The 21,285-nt window shown below is 35.1% G+C and overlaps 1 pseudogene; it reads left to right on the forward strand.

Moving 5' to 3' along the window:
* Positions 1 to 805: 805 nt before the first annotated feature.
* LOC131823544 (UDP-glucuronosyltransferase 2B31-like) lies at positions 806 to 20,808 on the forward strand (annotated as a pseudogene).
* The last annotated feature ends 477 nt before the right edge of the window (positions 20,809 to 21,285 follow it).

A 21,285-nucleotide genomic window follows, 5' to 3' on the forward strand; every position in this document is an offset into this window, starting at 1 on the left:
CATGTTGTACACCTTAAATATGCACAATGTTGTATCAATAATATCTCAATAAACTCAGAAAATAAGTTTTTAATGTAAGAAATTATGCTAAATAAGGGAGCCAGTCACAAAAGACAATATGACGTATAATTTCACTTGTATGAAATACACAGAACAGACAATAAATATGACAAAAAGTAGATAAAATGTTGACTAGAGCTGGGAGATGCAGAAAATGCAGTTTCATTAGAGGGTAAAAGTTCCCATTTGGGATGCTAAAAGTGTTCTAAAATTGATCATCATGGTGGTTACACAATTCTGTGAATATAATGTAAACCACTGAATTGTACATTTAAAATCTGACACTTGTATAGCATATGAATTACATGTCAACCAAATTTTTATGAACAAAACAAAACAAAAATCTCTTGAACCATCATATCCAAGAAATAATATTCACCTGTAAAATAACTTTAATTCTTCTGTTAATGGGACTGCAGACACTGACCTCTCATCACTGTCACTAGTTCTTTCAAAATATATTACAAAAGACAGATAACTTGCACATGTTAGGTCATTGGCTCTTAGTCAGATGATAGAACTTATAAGGATCAAACAGATATTAAACACTTGTGTATACAAATGAAATCATCTGCCTTTGACGTTTTCCTTATGCCATCCAAATAATCTGACTATTCATATAATGTGTTTACTTTGAAATGTAAGAGTTATACTTTAACTTACTGATTGATTTCTCCTTGACTTTACATACAAGCAGTGGGACAAGGAAACAAGAATTTGCAAAGAAGCATTGCATTCCACCAGGATGTCTACACAGTGGATTTCCATTTTGCTGCTGCTACAGCTGAGTTGTTACCTCAAATCTGGGAGTTGTGGCCCACAGAATATAGCCACTAGATCAATATAAAGACAATCCTGGATGAATTTGTCCAGAGAGGTCACGAAGTGACTGTTCTGACATCTGCAGCTTCCATTCTTGTTAATCTAAACGAATCATCTGCTATCAAGTATGAGATTTTCCCTGCATCCATACTTAAAGATGATTTTAAGGATTTAGTCAGAAAAATGCTCGATATGTGGATATATAACTTGCCAAGAGATAGATTTTGGACATATTTTTCACAAATGCAAGAAATTTTGTGGAAATTTGCTGAATCTATTCAAAAGCTCTGTGAAGATGTAGTTTTGAACAGGAAGCTAATGACCAAACTACAAGAATCGAGGTTTGATGTCATTCTTGCAGATACCATTGGACCCTGTGGTGAGCTCCTGGCTGAGCTATTTAAAATACTTTAGTGCACAGTCTTCGCTTCTCTCCTGGCTATGCATTTGAAAAGCAAAGTGGAGGACTTTCTTTCCCTCCATCCTATGTGCCTGTGATTTTGTCAGAATTAAGTGATCAAATGACATTCATGGAGAGAGTAAAAAATATGATATATGTGCTTGATTTTGACTTTTGGTTCCAAACTTATAATGAGAAGAGTTGGGATCAGTTTTACAGTGAAGTACTAGGTAAGTCATGTTTCTAATTGGTAGCATGAAGTCTTAATTCCTAGTGCACAGGAAGGTGAGTTTGTATTAAGTCAGAGGAATTTGTCTTTGTAAATGAAATGATGAAAGGATAATATAAAATGATCTTCCAGTCTCACAAATATTATGGAAAGACATATATGACAGGACCAGTTCCAACTATGTCATCCATTATTGAGTACATTACACTCCAGGAATTCAATAACCACAAATTAAAGCACTAAGGATTTCTTGAAGCAATTACATATCTATTCATTGTGTGTTTGTAATACTTAAATTTTTTTTTTACTTTTTTTCTGGATGAAGTGTTTTAAACTTCCTTTGTTATTTATTAAATACAAGTTGAAAATAGTACTTTTGATATGCTTTACTTTTTAGAATAATTTTAATACTTTTTTTTTAAAGATTTTATTTATTTATTTGAGAGAGAGACAGGGAGAGAGAGCATGAGTGAGGAAAAGGGCAGAGAGAGAAGCAGACTCCCCGTGGAGCTGGGAGCCCGATGCGGGACTCGATCCCGGGACTCCGAGATCATGACCTAAGCCGAAGGCAGTTGTCCAACCAACTGAGCCACCCAGGCGTCCCTAGAATAATTTTAAATGACAGCATATGGAGTCAAGATTTCCCAGATAACCCTTGCCCCCATACATGCATAAGGTTCCCCATTATCAGCATCCCCACCGGAGTGGTACATTTGTTACAACTGATGAACCTACATGGACGCATTATTATCCATCCAAAGTCTATAATTTATAGTGGAGTTCACTTTTGGTGGTGTATATTCTATAGGTTTTAGCAAATTTATAATGATATGTATACACCACTATTATATCAGAGTAGTTTCACTGCCTTAAAAATCCTCTCTGCTGTGCCTATTTCCTACATATCCATTTTACTTTACTTTTCCATTTAAAAAAAAAAAAAAGACATTAGAGGGGTTCCTGGGTGGCTCAGTTGTTTAAGCGTCTGCTTCCAGCTCAGGTCATGATCCCAGGGTCCTTGAATTGAACCCTGAATTGGGCTCTCTCTCAGCAGGGAGCCTGTTCCTCCCTCTTGCTCTGCCTGCCTCTTCCCCTGCTTCTGCTCTCTCTCTGTCAAATAGATAAAATAGTTTTTAAAAAAGACATTAGAAATTTCACTATCTTGTGAAGTGTGTAAACCTGGTGATTCACAGACCTGTACCCCTGGGGATAAAAATATATGTTTATAAAAAATAAAAAATTAATAAAAAAAAAGAAAAAGAAAAAAAAAATTTAAAAATAAAAAAAAAGAAATTTCACTATCTTGATGAAAGCAGAGATGTTAATTTAAAAGTCACATTTTTCTCGTACAACTGTCTATAGAGTATTGAGGATATTATTTCCACTTGTTTCCCTTTTTTAATTTAAAAATAAAAATGTTTTGTCATATTACCTCAAAGATTCCTTCATAACTGGAAGAAATATTGGCTCTATCCCAGACTCAGGAACCTGTAGTAAGAAGTTTCTAATGATCACAAATTCTTTCACCAGGGCTTATAAATCACGTTTTAAAGGTCTAAAATCTTATTGAAGGGTGAACATCCACATTAATAGTTCACATTTTTTGAAAACTATGCTACTCCATTAAAGAAAAAAATGAGTCAAAATTAATAGTGCACATATCTATTTCCACACTTGATGAAAATATTCCAGCTGTTATTTGCAAATATTATTCAATACAGAGATATTATTATGCTTCTAATGTGAACTAAGGGCAATGATAAGTACAAGGAACCAAGTCATACTTTCAAAACTTCATAGTTTTCTTGGAAAATCTAGGATCTAGGGAATAACTTGCTAAATTATAGAAATGAGACTGAGTACTCTAAAGAAGGTGTTTCCATTGCTTAATTGATTGGGGAGCTCAAATAATTGTTTACATTTGCATCTGTTACTTTTGCAGCATTTCAAAGGAAATAAATGTATGCTTAATTTGATAGTGGCTTAGGTTTAATAGTTGTTTATTATTGTGAATGTACTACTGTGATGTTAGAAATGAGACTTACACATTGTCTTTCATATATACATAGGAACAACATATGTAAGTATGTAAATATATATTTGCATCATTATACTGTTTGTATCATATATGTGTTCTATTATCAAACTACAAATACTTTTAAACATTTCAATAAATTATTCCAAATTCCTTTCAGAAAATATCCTAGTATATTCACAATGCATTACTCTCATTTCCTCAACCTGTTGCTTGTTGTAGGGTGTTTTTTACTTATTTATTTATTTACTTTTATTTTTCTACCAAGTTTTAATATTTTTTATTAACATATAATGTATTATTTGCCAGAGGGTTACAGGTCTGAATCGTCAGTCTTACACACTTCACAGAACTCAACATAGCATATACCCTCCCCAATGTCCATAACCCAGCCACCCTATCCCTACCTCTCCACCCACCAGCATCCCTCAGTTTGTTTCATGAGATTAAGAGTCTCTTATGGTTTTTCTCCCTCCTGATTCGATCTTGTTTCATTTTTTTCATCACTACCCCCACAAACACCCACCTTTTCTCTCAAAATCCTCATATCAGAGATGTCACATGATTATTATCTTTCTCTGATTGATTTATTTTGCTTAGTATACTACCTTCTAGTTCCATACTGTCATTGCAAATGGCAAGATTTTGATTTTTTTGATGGCTGGATAGTATTCCATTGCATATATATATATGTATATATATATGTATATATATATGTATATATATATACATATATATATATATGTATACACACACACACACACACACACACACACACACACACACACATGCATACACCACATCTTCTTTACCCATTCAACTCTCTGCAAAAGTTTTTTATCTTGATAAATTCCCAATAGTTCATTTACCCCCTTGTGTTCCTTGCCTCTGGTGATGTTTCTAGGAAGAAGTTGCTGTGGCTGAGGTCAAAGAGATTGCTGCTCATGTTCTCCTCAAGGACTTTGATGGATTCCTTTCTCACATTGAGGTCTTTCACCAATTTGGAGTCTATTTATGTGTGTGGTGTAAGGAAATGACCCATTTTCATTCTTCTGCATGTGGCTGTCCAATTTTCCCAACACCATTTGTTGACGAGGCTTTTTCCATTGGGCATTCTTTCCTGATTTGTCAAAGATGAGTTGACCATAGAGTTGAGGGTCTATTTCTGGGCTTTCTATTCTGTTTCATTGATCTATGTGGCTGTTTTTGTGCCAGTACCATGCTGTCTTGATGACAGCTTTGAAATAGAGCTTGAAGTCTGGAATTGTTATGCCACCAACTTTGATGTTCTTTTTCAACACTTCTCTGGCTATTTGGAGACTTTTCTGGTTTCATAAAGATTTTAGGATTATTTGTTTCATTTTTTTGGGAAAAAAATTGATGGTATTTTGATAGGGATTGCATTAAATGTGCAATTACTTTAGGTATCATAGACATTTTCACAATATTTGTTCTTACAATCCATGAGCATGGATATTTTTTTATTTCTTTGTGTCTTCCTCTATTTCTTTCATGAGTACTTTATAGTTTTCTGAGTACAGGTTTTTTGCCTCTTTGGTTAGGTTTATTCCTAGGTATCTTGTGTTTTTGGGTGCAATTGTAAATGAGATTGACTCCTTAATTTCTCTTTCTTCTGTCTTGTTTTTGGTGTATAAAAATGCAACTGATTTCTGTGCATTGATTTTATATCCTGACATCAAGTTTTAATTTCCATTTAAATTCCAGTATAGTTAACAGAGTGTTATATTAGTTTCAGTGTACAATATAGATATTTAACAATTCTGTACATCACTCTGTGCTCATCTGAAGTGTCCTCCTTAATCCCTCATCACCTATCGAACCCATCCACTTACCCACAGTGCCTCTAGTAATACAGCTTTTTCTTTATAATGAAGAGTCTATTTCTTTGGTGGCCTCTCTCTCTTTTTTCGTCTTTGGCTTTTTTGTTTGGATTCTTAAATTCTACATATAAGTAAAATCATATGATATTTGTCTTTCTCTAATTGACTTATTTTACTTAGCATAATAGTCTCTAGCTACATCCATGTCATTGCAAATTGTGAGATTTCATTTTTTTAAAGAATATTTTATTTCTGTATTTGAGAGAGAGAGAGGGAAAAAGAGAGAAAGAGAATCTGAAGTATATTCCACACTGAGCACAGAACCACAGTTGGGGCTCCATCCCACGACCACTAGATCAGGACCTGAGCCAAAACCAAGAGTTGGATGCTTAACCAACTGAGCCAGCTGGGGGCCCCAAGCTCTCATTCCTTTTTTATGGCTGAATAATATTCATTATATAAATATGCCACTTCTTTAGTCATTCACCAGCTGATGAACACTTAAGCTGTTTCCATAATTTGGTTATTGTAGATAATGCTGCCATATACATTGACCCCAATGTTTATGTATCCCTTTGAATAAGTATTTTTGTATGCTTTGGGTAAATACCTAATAGTGCAATTGATGAATCATAAGGTACTTCTATTTTTAACTTTTTGAGAAACCTCCACTCCTGTTTCTTGTAGCTTTGATTTTAGCCATTCTGAAAGATGTGAGGTGATATCTCATTGGAGTTTTGATTTGCATTTCCCTGATGATGAGTGGTGTTGAGCATCTTTTCATGTGTCTTTTGGCCCAGTGTATGCCTTCTTTGGAGAAATGTGTGTTCGTGTCTTCCATCCTTTTTTTAAATTGGATTATTTGGTTTGGGGGTATTGAGTTGTATAAGTTCTTTATATATTTTGGATACTAACTCTTTCTTTAGGGTTTTCTATAATATCATGCCATCTGCAAATAGTGAAAGTTTTGCTTATTCCTTACCAATTTGAATGGATTTTCTTTCTTTTTGTTGTCTGATTGCAATAGCCAGAACATATAGTACTAAATTTAAAAAAATTACCAAAAGGCAGGGACTATCCATTTAACTTATGAACTGCCTTGCAAAATAAACAATTATCCACTATATATATATATATATAGTGGATATATATATATATATATATATATATATATCCATAGGATATATATATATATATATATATATATATCCATAGGATATATATATCCTATATATCCTATATATCCTATATATCCTATGGATATATATATATATCCTATGGATATATATATATATATATTAGTATATTATTTTCTGATATATAGAAAACACCTGGAGTATTTGGGTGTTTGTGAACTACTTTTTGGTTACTGATATAGGTTCTCTTTATGCTAATGTTCACTTAATATCTAAAGTTACTTGAACATTTGCATAACAAATATGTATTAACCAATGTAAACCATCATCCAGTTTATGCAGATTGCTAGGGAATTCTAAAACCAATCTATTTTGGTACTGGGAATGGAAATTGCTTGGTTATAGAACTCATTATAATCCATGCTATCAATGTTTTATCACTGAAGTGTTAACAATCGGTTAAATAAAATGTAGCATCATCACAGTTTGGGACATTTTTCAACAGCGGCACTTTTATTTCTGAAGTTCCAATAGGCTCTTCTTTGTAACATTTAAAGAATTTCCAAACCAAGAAATAGTAATAATAATCTGGATTCATGTAAAAAATTACCTTTTTCTTGGAGGTAGTGCTAATAATTAGTAATGTAAAAGAAATTATAGGTACTAAGAGAAGTTATTTATATTAATAAGTTACTGGTAAGCGGAAATATTTATTTCTCAAAAACAACAGATTGCATACTTAGCTTTTTTGTATATCAAAAGATGTAAAACTCTAATAAAATAACATGTGGAACAAGTGGATATACATGAACTCCCTCCTGTAACACTTCAAATGAAATAAATAGGTAATATTACATTGGAAGATGATAGCAATTGTAATAGATAAAAGAAAACAAATGTGTAGATCTTAGTAATTTCCAAGTTGTTTGCTCTAGAATTATAATAACTACCTAAAAATTTCTTAAATACTTATATTTCTCACTGTTAAATTCATTTGTCTATTCTCTATGTGTGAAACATCATGATTACATTCATACCTGATTGAATATAAACATAAGTAAAGAATGTGGGTATTTTATTATACCAGCATTTTGGTAGTCTCATTTTTAATATATTTGTCCTGTTACTTATTAGTCAGTGAAAGGGGTCTAATTAGACTTTCTCTTAATTTCTTTAAAATTATAATATGCTATAACTGCAAAGTTTCAACTCATGAAATAGGGATTTTCTTAAACAGGTTCTATGGAGATTTACTGGCAAAGAACCAGACAACTTAGGGCCAAATACTCAACTGTATGAGTGGATCCCCTAGAATGACCTTCTTGGTAAGAATATGGAAAACCTTGAATTAAAAGTAATGCTAAAAAAAAAGTGATAAGAGTTCCCAAAAGCAAATTGATTGAACATTCATTATTGAAAAATTCAAAAACAAGACTTAACTTCTTTACAGTTATTTTGCCATGCTAGGGGGGGAAAATGATCGATACAGGATGTTATTATACACAGTCACATTCCTTATGACTAGAATCAAAGTATCTTTATTTCATGTGTAATTACTTCTCAAGGGTAATTTTCTGATTTTTAATTTAAATGCAAATAGCCAACATAGAGTGCATCATTTGTTTCCGTTGTACTGTTCAATAATTTATCAATTGCATGTAACACCCAGTGCTCATCACATCAAGTGACCTCCTTAATGTCCATCACCCAATTACCCTATCCCTCAGCACCTCTCCTCCAGCAACCCTTGGTTTGCTCCTTATAGGGGCAAAGTAGAGCAAACCATAGTTTTGTCTCCCTGTATGATTTCTTTCCATTCTGTTTTCCCTCCTTCTCCTATATTCCTCTGTGCTGTTTCTTATATTCCACATATGGGTGAAAGCATAAGATTATTGTCTTTCTCTCATTGATTTATTTCATTCAGCATAATACCCTCCATCCCTGTCAATATAAATGGTAAGTATTCAACCTTTCTGATGTCTAATATTCCATTACATAAATATACCACATTATCTTTATCCACTCATCTGTCCGTGGATATCTAAGTTCTTTCTACAGGTTGGCTATTGTGGACATTGCTGCTATAAACACTGCTATAAACACTGGGGTTGATAGAAGTGCTCCTTCAGGTCAATACATTTGTATCTTTGAGGTAAATACCTAGAAATGCAATTGCTGGGTCATAAGGTAGCTTTGTTTATAACATCTTGAGGATCCTCCATCATATTTTCCAGAGTGACTGCACCAGCTTGCTTTCCCACCAACAGTGTAGGAGGGTTCCCCTTTCTACACATCCTCACCAACATTTGTTGTCTCCTGTCTTGTTAATTTTAGCCATTCTGACTGTTGTAATGTGGTGTATCACTGTGGTTTTGGCTTGTATTTCCCTGATGCCAAGGGATGTTGAGCATTTTTCATGTGCTTGTTGGCTATTTTTATGTCTACTTTGTAGAAATGTCTATTCATGTCTTCTGCCCATTTCTTGAGTGGATTATTTGTTTTTTGAGTGTTGATGTTGGTAAGTTCTTTATAGATCTTGTATATCAGCCCATTATCTAATATGTCATTTACAAATATCTTCTCCCATTCTGTAGGTTGCCTTTTAATTTTCTTGACTCTTTCCTCTGCTGTGCAGAAACTATTTATCTTGAAGTTCATTTTTGCTTTGTTTCCCTTGCCTTTGGAGACATGTCTAGCAAGAAGGTGCTCTGGCTGAGGTGAAGAGGTTGCGACCTGTGTTCTCTAGAATTTTGGTGGATTCCTGTCTCACAGTTAGGTCGTTCATCCATTTTGAGTTTATCTTTATGCATAGTGTAGGAAATAGTCCAGTTTCATTCTTCTACATGTGACTGTCCAATTTTCCTAGCACAATCGATTGAAGAGACTGTCCTTTTTTCATTGCATATTCTTTCCTGCTTTGTCAAAGATTAATGGTCCATAAAGTTGAGGGTTCATTTTTGGGTTCTTTTCCATTGATCTTCTTTTCCATTGATCCAAGTATCTATTTTTGTGCCAATACCACACTGTCTTGATGATTACAGTTTTGTAAATAGAGCTTGAAGCCAAGAATTGTGATGCCACCAACTTTGGTTTTCTTTTTCAATATTCCTTTTTTCTACATTCCTTTCAACATTCCTCTCTAAATGTTTCTTTTTCAACATTTGGGGTCTTTTCTGGAACCATACAAATTTTAGGATTATCTGTACCAGTTCTTTGAAAAATTTTGATGGTATTTTGATTGAGATTGCACTGAATGTGTAGATTGTTCTGGGTACCATAGACTTTTTAATAATATTTATTCTTCCAATCCATAAGCATGGAATTTTTTTTCATTTTTTAGTGTCCTCTTCAAATTCCTTCACAAATCTTCTGTAATTTTTAGAGTACAGATCCTTTACTTCTTTGGTTAGGTTTATTCCAATGTATCTTATGGTTTGGGGTGCAATTTTAAATAGGATAGACTCCTCAATTTCTCTTTCTTCTGTCTCATTATTAGTGTAGAGAAATGCAACTGATCTCTGTGCATTGATTTTAATTCCTGCCATGTGACTGAATTCCTTTATCAGTTCTAGCAGTTTGGGGGTAGAGTGTTTGGGGTTTTCCATTTAAGGTATCATGTCTTCAGCAAAGAGTGAGAGTCTGACTTCTTCTTTGCCAATTTGAATGCATTTTATTTCCTTTTGTTATCTGACTGGTAGGGCTAAGACTTCCAGTACTATGTTGAAAACAAAAATGGTGGGAGTGGGCATCCCTGTCATATTGCTGACCTTAGAGGAAAAGCTCTGTTTTCCCCCCATTGAGAATGATATTCACAGTGGGATTTTCATAGATGCTGTTATGTTATTGAGATAGGTTTCCTCTCTGCTGACACTCTGGAGAGTTTTAATCAAGAAACATACTGCATTTAGTCAAATGTTTTTCTGCATCCATAGAGAAGGACATATATGGTTCTTGCCCTTTCTTTTATTAATGTGATGTATTACATTGATTGGTTTGTGAGTGCAAAACCCAGGAGTTTTGCACTCTTGCAGCCCAGGAATAAATCTCATATCATTGTGGTGAATAATCCTTTTAATGCACTGTTGGATCTTATTGGCTACTATCTTGGTGAGATATTTTGCATCCATGTTCATCAGGTGTATTGCTCTGTAATTCTCCTTTTTGGTGGGGCCTTTGGTTTGGAGATCAAGGTAACACTGGCCTCATAAAATGAGTTCAGAAGTTTTCCTTCCATTTCTATTTTTTGAAACAGTTTCAGAAGAATAGGTATTATTCTTCTTTAAATGTTTGGTAGAATTCCAATGGGAAGCCATCAGCTCTTGTCTCTTGTTGGTTGGGAGATTTCTTACTCCTTCAGTTTCCTTCCCAGTTATCAGTGTGTTCACATTTTCTATTTCTTCTTGTTTCAGTTTTAGTAGGTTGTATGTTTCCAGAAATGCAGCCATTTCTTCCAGATTGCCCAATTTGTTGGCATATAGTTGCTCATTATATGTACTTAAAATTATTTGTATTTCCTTGGTGTTGATCATGATCTCTCCTCTTTCATTCAAGATTTTATTAATTTGGGTCCTTTATCTTTCTTTTTGATAATGTGGCTAGGGATTTATTGATGTAATTAACTCTTTGAAAGAAAAAGCTTCTAGTTTCATTGATCTGCTCTACTCTTTTGGTTTCTATTTCATTGATTTGTGCCCTAATCATTATTATTTTTTCTTCTGCTTGGTGTAAGCTTTATTTGCTATTCTTCCTCCAGCTTCTTTAGTTTTAAAGTTAGCTTGTGTACTTGAGACTTTTCTAATTTTTTTTTGAAAAAGACTTCCATTGCTATGTACTTCCCTCTTAGGCCCGCCTTTGCTGCATCCTAAAGGTTTTGAACAGTTGTTTTTTCTTCTCATTGGTTTCCATGCAACTTTATAATTCTTCTTTAATATCCTGGTCAACCATTCATTCTTTAGTAGACTGCTCTTTTACCTTCAAATGTTTGAGTTCCTTCCAAACATCTTGTAATTGAGTTCAAGTTCAAAGCATCATGCCCTGAAAATATGCCAGGGATAATCCCAATCTTCTGATATGGGTTGAAAAACAATTTGTGACACTGTGTGTGATTTATTCTGGAGAATGTTCCATATGCACTTGAGAAGAATGTGTATTCTGTTGGTTTAGAAGGAATGCTCTGTATATATCTTTGAAGTCCATCTCATCCACTGTGTCATCCAAAGCCCTTGTTTTCTTGTTGATCTTCACTTAGATGTCCATTACAGTGAGTGGAAAATTGAAATTCCCTATTATTGTATTACTATCAAGGTGTTACTTTAATTTGATTATTAATATACATAGATAAATCACTGCTCGCAAGTTAGAAGCATACATATTTATAATTGTTAGATCTTTTTGTTGGAAAACCCCTTTAATTATGATATAGTGTTTTTCCTCATCACTTTCTACAGACTTTGGTTTAAAATATGATTTTTCTGATATGAGGATTGCCACCCCAGCTTTCTATTGTTGCCCTTTAGCATGAAAAATGGTTTTCCACCCCTTCACTTTCAACCTGGAAGTGTATTTGAGTCTAAAATGTGTCTCTTGCAGACAGCATATCAATGCACCTTGCTTTTTTTTAATGTAATCTGATACCCCGTGTCTTTCAGTTAGTCCATTTAGCCCATTTACATTCAGAGTAACTATTGAAAGATATGACTTTAGTGCTATTGTACTAACTTTAAAGTCACTGATTCTGTAGGTTGTCTCTGCTCCTTTCTGGTCTATGTTACTTTTGGACATTCTCTTCACTTAAAGGATCTCCTTCAATATTACTTTTAGAGCTGGTTTAGTGATCAGAAATTCTTTCAGTTTCTGTTTGTCCTGAAAGCCTTCGCTCTCTCCTATTTTGAATGACAGCCTTGCTGGATAAAATATTCTTGGTTTCCTATTTTTCTTATTTAGCACTCTAAATATATCATGCCAGTCTTTTCTGGCTTGCCAGGTCTCTTGGATAGGTCTCTGCAAGTCTAATGTCTCTACTTTTGTAGGTTATGGACGTCTTGTCCCAAGCTGCTTTCAGGATTTTCTTTTTGTCTCTGAGATTTGCAAGTTTCATTGTTATGTGTCAAGGTGTTGATCTATTTTTATTGATTTTCAGGGTGATTCTCTGTGCCTCATGGACTTGAATGCCTGTTTCCTTCCTCAGATTAGGGAAATTATCAGCCATGATTTGCTCAAATATGCCTCATGTACCTTTCTTCCTCTTCCTCTCAGACCCCCAAAACTCTAATATAACTTTATTTATGGGATCACTGATTTATCAAATTTCCCCCTTACCTAACTCTGGTTCCATTAATTGTTTTTCTTGCTTTTCTCTGGCTTCCTTCCTTCCTTTCCATTATCTTGTCTCTCTGTCACTGACTGTCTCTCTACTTCCTCATTTACCTTAGCTGTAAGAGCATCCATTTTAGATAGAATCTCAGTTAAAGTATTCTTAATTTAAGCCTGATTAGATTTTATTTTTGCATTAAGAGATTCTCTAGTGTGTTTTATGCTTTTTTCAAGCACACTTAGTAACTTTATAATCATTATCTTAATTTCCAGCTCTGGCATTTTACTTATATCCATTTTGCTTATATCTGTGATGGAGAGGATCACCTATGGTTCTTTCTTTTGTTGTTATTTCTTCCTTCTAGTCATTTTACCCAGAGAAGAATGGAAGAAGGAGACAACAAAATAAAAAATATCAACCATGATTCAAATGAAACACACACTAGAAAAATCTAAACAGGTCAGAAATTTAAAAAGAAAAGGAAATAAAAAATGTGGGGAGAGAGATTATAATCTTCCACATAGACAAAACATGGTGATCCACTCGGTTCTGGGTGTATTTTCATCTGTTACAAGACACTAAATCCCAAAACTGTAAAGAAAGCAAAACTCATATAAACAAAAATAAAATTACAACAGTGAAAGGAAGCTAAAAATGAAGAATGAATCTATAAAATGTAAATTCAGAAATGAAAGTTAAAAAATACTTAAAAACAAAGAATTGATAAAATAAGAAATCAGTTGCGGAGCCTGGGTGGCTCAGTGTCTCAGCCACTTATGCTATTGCCTTTGGTTCAGCTCATGATCTCCAGGTTTTGAGATCGAGTTCTGCATCTGGTTCCCTCCTCAGCATGGAAACTGTTTCTCTCTCTCTTTCCCTCTGTGATTCTCCCCTGCTCATTCTCTCTCTCACACACATATAAACAATATGTTTAAAAAAAAATAAAATAAGAAACCAGTTGAAAAAGAAAAAAAAGAATAAAAGAACAAGAGATTTTAAACTGAAAGTAAAATGACTCTTGAGAAAAACTATTGTCTCCCAGTGCTGGAGTTTTATAGTCCTCTGTGCTTCAAAAACTGGGTGTTCCCTGTGGTTTCTGCTGGTCTTCCATGGGAAGGGTCAGCGGCACTGATTCTCAGGTGTCTTTGCCTGGGCAGATTTGCACAACACCTTGCCAGGAGCTGGGCTCAGTGTAAGCTTTCTGATTGCTCTATGTGACTTTTATTCACTGAAGACCCTCTGTGCCTCTTTGGAGGATGAAAATAAAAATGGCTGCATGCCAGTCTCCAGCCCTAGAGCTGAAAGATCACAGCCCCTTCTCTTCAGCAAGTCTTCAGGGATAAGCAGTTTTCAGGTCTGTGTGTGCCAAACTGCAGACTTGTGTGGTGTGCATCCACACTGATCCTCTGAGTGGAAGGTGGAGGGTCACCATGTTTCTGCCCTTGGTGGTCCCCAACTCTAGAAAATGGTCACTCGATCATGGTACAGTTTGCTGTTTATGGCAAACTGAGCTGGCAGCCCCATACCTATCTCACTGAACATAAACTGGTTACTCTGCTCTAATGGATTGGGAATTCTGCAGCTCAGGCACCCCTGTTCTTTCTGTGACCCCAGGGATCCTGCGACCACACTGTCCCACCTAGGATTCTGCCCCACTTTGCCACCTGAGCACCTTTTAGGCAAGGACATCTCTCCCTGGAACAGACTTCTAAAGAGTATGAATTTGCTCTTCAGGGCAAATCACTTTCTGGTAGCCAACTTATGGACGCTCCGTCTCCCTACCATTTATCTTCCGAATATACCCTCAGAATCATTTTTCTGCACCTCCCACCTTGCAAAAAGTGCCCACTTTTTATTTGTAGAACTTCAGCAAATCTGTTCTTACATGTCAAGTTGAATTCATAGATGGTTTGAAACCAAACCAGAGAATGGTTTGATAGTTATCTGGCTAAATTCAGGGACAAGATGAAATGAGGTCCCTTACCCTTCCACCATCTTGCCTCTCCCAATAAATTTTTAGTAACGAAATGGATCATCACTTTGTCTCCTAATTCTACCACTTTATTCCTATCTTTTCTCATTCTGAATGGGTATTCAGTGGTAATGAAAAATTATCAGTGACTCTACACTTTCTCCAGGAAAACACCATAATCTTTTTCATGAAGTCATAATACATTTCATGATAAAGTGCAGTCTTTCTTTCCCTTGACTTGAACAACCACTATCATACTTCCTGTTGCCTTGACACTCTACATGTTAGACTCAGTGACTTTACTGTTTGAGACTATGTTCTATGTTTTAATATGCCACCTCCTTTTCTTTTCTTTTCTTTTCTTTTCTTTTCTTTTCTTTTCTTCTTTTTTTTTTTTTTTGAACATGCTATTCTTTATCCAGAATTTTCCCTTTCAATCTATCTGTACAGCCATCTTATAACCATTTTTCAAGTTACAACTACTACACCATTTACTTCTCCAGCAGATTTTTGCTCTTCTTGCTCTGGGATCTAAAAGACATTTTAATGATATTTCATAAGTATTGTACTATGTGCCTATGTGTTGCTAAACTCTATTTTTTCCTAAGAATTATAATTACTAATGTGCTGAGATTCACCCAATCCTAGGTCACCCAAAAACCAAAGCCTTTGTAACTCATGGTGGAACCAATGGCATCTATGAGACGATCAACGATGGGATTCCAATGGTGGGCATTCCCTTGTTTGCGGATCAACCTGATAACCTTGCTCACATGAAGGCCAAGGGAGCAGCTGTCAGTCTGGATTTCCACACACTGTCTAGTACAGATTTGCTCAATGCATTGAGGATGGTCATTAATAACCCTTTATGAGTATTATAATTTCTTTCATTAATAGTATTTAGAGATAGGTTCTTCTATCAATGATGACTATGCATTTCATCCTATATTTAAGAAGCTAATTTTGAAATTTTAATATGTATAACTGATCTTAAACCTACCTTTATTTTCAACCAGACATTTATTGCAAAGTTGCTTTTTAACCCCATTGAATTAATGGGCTGCAACAATTTTCTATATGAGCAAATGCAAAAGTTATATATGGAATTGTAAGGACACATTTTTAAAAATATGATAGAATTCCTAGAATGAAAGAATGAAGGATTTGCAGTTATGTAAAACAACTTTCAATTCAGCACCAAAAATTCCAAACTATAATCTTTTTGCCCAAGAATTAATTTTCATTTTTATTTTAATATATTTTATAATATCTGATTTATGTACCATAATATTTAAAGCATAAAAATCAAACATAATTAGTATGTTATGGTCTTTTGCACCTAGCTTCTTTAACTTGCTATGTTTTCGAGTTTCACTGATGTGGTAGTTTTGCATTGCTGAATAATATTCTATGGAATGGATATATTACAATCTATATGGATATATTACAATCTATTTTTCATTCAGTTCATGAACATTTTGTTTATTTATACATTTAGGAACTATAAATATTACTACATCTTTTATTGTGTGAACCAAATTTGTCAATTCTTTTGGAAATGAAAGGAAATTTTTGGAAATTCTAGGAGTAGAATTGCTGGTCATATATTAACTCTGTAAAGAACTGCAAATTGATATCCAAATGAGACGCACTATTTTACATTTCCACCAACTGAGTGGGAGATCCAAGTTCTCCACATCATTACCAATACTTGTTATCATGTTTTTTTTTTTAAGATTTATTTATTTCTTTGACAGAGATCACAAGTAGGCAGTGAAGCAGGCAGAGAGAGAACAGGGAGCAGGTTCCCCGCTGAATAGGAAACCTGATGCAGGGCTTGATCCCAGGACCCCGAGATCATGAACAGAACTGAAAGCAGAGGCTTAACCCACTGAGCCACCCATGTGCCCCTGTCATCTGTTTTATTACAGAAATCCCTGTGGGTGTGAAGTGGTCTCTCTTCTGTTCTTGATTAGCATTTCCCTTATAGCCAAAGTTTAAGCATCTCTTCATATGCCAGTTGCCATCCATGTGTCCTCTTTAGAGAAATGTCTATTCCAATTCTTTGATAATTTTAAAATTTGATTTTTTGTCTCACCTTATTAAAAAATTTGTTCTGTGTTATGAATATAACACATTAACAGATATATGATTTGGTAATGTTTTCTTCCATTCTGGTTTACTTGATTTTTCATTTCTTTGATTGTGTCCTTTGAAGACAAAACTTTTTAAAGATGATAACACAAATAAAGAAATTTTATATATTGCCCAGGAGAAGAATGTGTGGAAATTTGTAGTGCCTAGCACAATAACCCCAAATTCCGTATTTGTTACTACTATCAGTAATAATTTTATATTAGGAGGGTATCATCTAAAGAAATACCGCAAAATGTATTATCAAGAAGAAAATGGTAGAACAATGAATTAATAAAATACTTTAAATAGATAAGAAAGAAAAAAATATATATGGCAGGTTGGAGAAATGGAACAGAAAATAGAATAAGAAAATAGGTAAAAGTATAAATATGCCAGCACTTATATTAAATTTAAACAGATTATATAATTCAAAGATAAAGATTGTCATAATGCATTTTAAAAACTATATACTCTTTAAAAGACATGTTCAAACAGAAATGTAGAAGAGTATTTTAAGTGGAAAGGTAGAAAATGAACTAATTTAGAAGTAAACATTTAGAAAGATGTTGTGCCCTATGCGACTATCAGACACAGTACTCCAGAATCGCTAACAAAAATAAAGATACATATTTCATAATGATATATAGACTGTTCTGTCAAAAACCACAAATTAGTAACTGGTGACACCTACTATGAAAATATCAAAATGCAGAAGACATAGACAAAAGAACAAACAAATACACAACTCTACAGTCTTAATACTAAGTTTTCAAACATCTTTCTCAATAACATAGAAAATGAAGACAAAAAGAGAAAGAAAGAAAAAACGAAGACAGGCAAGGATGGATAGATGGAGAAGATAATGGAATGACTAAATTCCTATATGATTTAAAGGATTCAATCTGATATATGACCTATCTGACATACATATATATCATAATATATAAAACAACAGAGAATACATATATTTCAAGAATGGAATAGATATTGGAATTAACCATATGCTGGGCTATACACTCAGAGTAAATTTGGAAAATATAATTCAACAGTATACTGTCCAGCCTTACTAGAATTCACATAGAAATTGTCAAAAAGAAAGATAATGGAAACATCTCTAAATTTTGGAAATTAAGCAATATACTTCTACATAATTCAGTCAGTAAAATAATTACAACCCTAAATAACCTTCTTCTCAGCAATTCCACTTTCACATTATATACAAACACAACTGTATAAACATGAAAATCTAAAGAAATACACAAGATTTTTATGGCAGCATTAGTAATAATGACTAAAAAATTGTTAACACAAATGTCCATTGATTGTTAAATGAAGAAATACTCTATGGTGTTGCCAAACAATGGAATACTATACAGTAATAGAATTAACAAACTACTGTTAGACAAGAGACAAAAGGAAATGAGTACTATATTGTTATTCTGATACATAAATAATAAAACCTAATTTATGATGACCAAAAAGGTCAGGGAAGATGGGATCCTTCTGGGGAGCATGTGATACTCTATATCAATATCTTAGTAGTGGGTGTATTATTACATCCACTTCACAATTATATTCTAGCTAATTTTGAATTTTTGAGCTATTCAGTTAAGACTATGTGCATTTTTCTTATGTTATATATTTAAATGTTATTATGGAAAATATATTTTAAAATTCTAGGTTTCAAAGAGTAGCACACACATGCATGCACACACACACATCCCAAATGTCTAAGAGTGCTTTGATAGTGTGGCCCAGAAAAGCCTGAGATGGAACACAGAGCTGGTCATCTATCAAGATGTAGAAGCAGCTTTGGAGTGTTGCAGGGAAAAGTGTCCAGCAGAGAGACAGAGGGGACAGAAAGTGCAAAGATGCTTATGTAAGGACATGTTTGGCAACTTTAGTGAACTCCTAGCAGGCTTTTATGCCTACAATAGAGTGTATATGGGACAAAGTGACAGGAGAAGAAGTTGCCGGGGTCTGTATCTGTATGACCCTATAGTACAAAATCCATAGCTGGACTTTATTCTAAAGGTAATGAGAAGCTAAATGGAAATTTTGAGCAGGGAAGGGCTGTGATCTGATATCGGTTTCAAAAATCAGACTGGCTACATGATGGAAAATAAAGAGTAGAGGGTAGAAGAGTGGAGACAGAGACCAATGAGGTGGCATTTTACTTACTATGACACAATTCCCTTTGCTGCTTCATGAGGTCATTCTACAAGTGCATTCCCACCATCTCACCTACAGCTGTTACAAGGGCCTATAGCATTTCCTCTGTTAGAAAAGATCAAACTATCACACTGCACTTCCATTTTCACTTCTTAGAATAGTTGGTGATGGGAAAATTCCAATTTAAATGCCAAATCTCCAGTGTGGATCCAAATAAAAAAACATACTGCTTCTGTAACTCTATGACATATATTTTGAAGCATTTGTATGGCCCTTTTCAAAAACCTTTCATGGGAATTATACGATTAGGCAAATGAGCTTCCTTTCAATGTCGGTATCTTTATGTTTCTGTTTAGATACAAAGAGAACGCTATGAGATTATCAAGGATTCACCACGACCAGCCTATAAAGCCCTTGGATCGAGCTGTCTTCTGGATAGAGTTTGTCATGTGCCACAAAGGAGCCAAACACCTGAGGCCGGCCTCCCATAACCTCACCTGGTTCTAGTACCAATCTCTGGATGTGATTGGGTTCCTGCTGGCCTGTGTGGCAGCTGCTATATTTGTCACCACACAGTGTTGTCTGTTCTGTTACCGGAAGTTTGCAAAAAGAGGGAAGAAGGAAAAAAAGGAGTAGTTACATTGGGGGCCTCAAGTTGGTATGCCTCACAAATGGGACTCATCCAGTTTATTCGAGCTGTGATAGAAGGTTTCTTCCTCCTGTGACAAAATGTCCTTTCACCACTTAGCTTCTCAGAATGAAATCCGTTTTCAAGGGATTTACAGCCTATTTAAATGTTAGAAATGTTGGGGCACCTGGGTGGCTCAGTGGGTTAAAGCCTCTGCCTTCAGCTCAGGTCATGATCCCAGGTTCCTGTGATCTAGTCCAGCACCAGGCTCTCTGCTCAGCAGGGAGCCTGCTTCTTCCTCTCTCTCTCTCTGCCTGCCTCTCTGTCTACTTGTGATCTCTGTCTGCAAATAAATAAACAAAAACTTAAAAAAAAAAAAAAAAAGAGTAAGAAATGTCATGCCAAAAGGAAAACTGGGAAATACAAATAAAATAAAAATAAAAATGTATGGGTACTTATTGAAACCTATTATTCTAAATCAAAAGTCATCTCCCTCCAAAAATTATCGATCTTAACTGTGTTTCAAACATTGGGTATTAACACAAGAACATTATGATAAAAGCTATGCACAGTATCTCTATATTATTGTGTAAATATTCAGAATATGTTAACTTAATTTGGGGCCAGAATTTTCTAGTTTTGTCCTTTGCTAGAGAAACGACAGGTAGTTAAATTTGTGTATAATGATTTACTCGTCCATTTTGTTTTGGGAGACCACTAATTCTCCAGAGTAAGATCCAGCCTCAGCTAAGGAGCCTTAGCCTTCTTACCTAAGAACAGGGCAAGTTCTTGGGTTTCAACAAGCTTTTCACTTTCCAACAGAATGTATGTGAATTTAGAATTCTACCAGCTACCCCTTTCCTATTATGAAACTGAGCTGCTCAACTGGTTAAGCTTCTGACTCTCGGTTTCAGCAAAGGTCATAATCTCAGGGTGGTGAGATCAAGAGATCAAGCCCCAGAGTTGGGCTCTGGGCTCAGCAAGTAGTCTGCTGAAAGTTATCTCACTCAGCTTCTCACTCCCCCTGCTCCAGGGCACTCTCTCTCCAAAATAAGTAAAATCTTAAAAAACAAAACTAAAACTGAGCTATTTATGGACAGACTTTGTTTCATTAGCTTATTCTCTTTATCTCACTGTACTTTAAAAAGATTTACCGGGTGGCTTCCACGCTCATTCTAGCCTTTGATAATAGGATGCAAAATCTTACTTGTAGGTTGGATAATAGAGGACACGCTCCCTAAAGGAACTTACTGAACTTTCACTCTCTCCTATTGAGAGGGAAGGGGCTGCCATGCCTACCAGGAAGGGAGTCATCACCTTGTAGGCTGAAGAGGCCCATTAGGAGGAGCACCTGATCCCCTGAAGAAGAGGCTGGTGGCCAGTCTGATGACTGGTTCTTGTGGCCCAGAAGGATGCCCAGGGTGGATGAGAGATGCTGCTCCAAAGCCCAAAGCGAGCGCTGCCTCAGCTGGGTGTGTGCAGCAGTGGCACCTGGAAGTAGCCTTGGTGCTAGTAGTGGGCTGTCATGGATTGGCTGCCCC

Source organism: Mustela lutreola, chromosome 1 (assembly GCF_030435805.1).
Source record: "Mustela lutreola isolate mMusLut2 chromosome 1, mMusLut2.pri, whole genome shotgun sequence".
NCBI classification, from domain to species: domain Eukaryota; kingdom Metazoa; phylum Chordata; class Mammalia; order Carnivora; family Mustelidae; genus Mustela; species Mustela lutreola.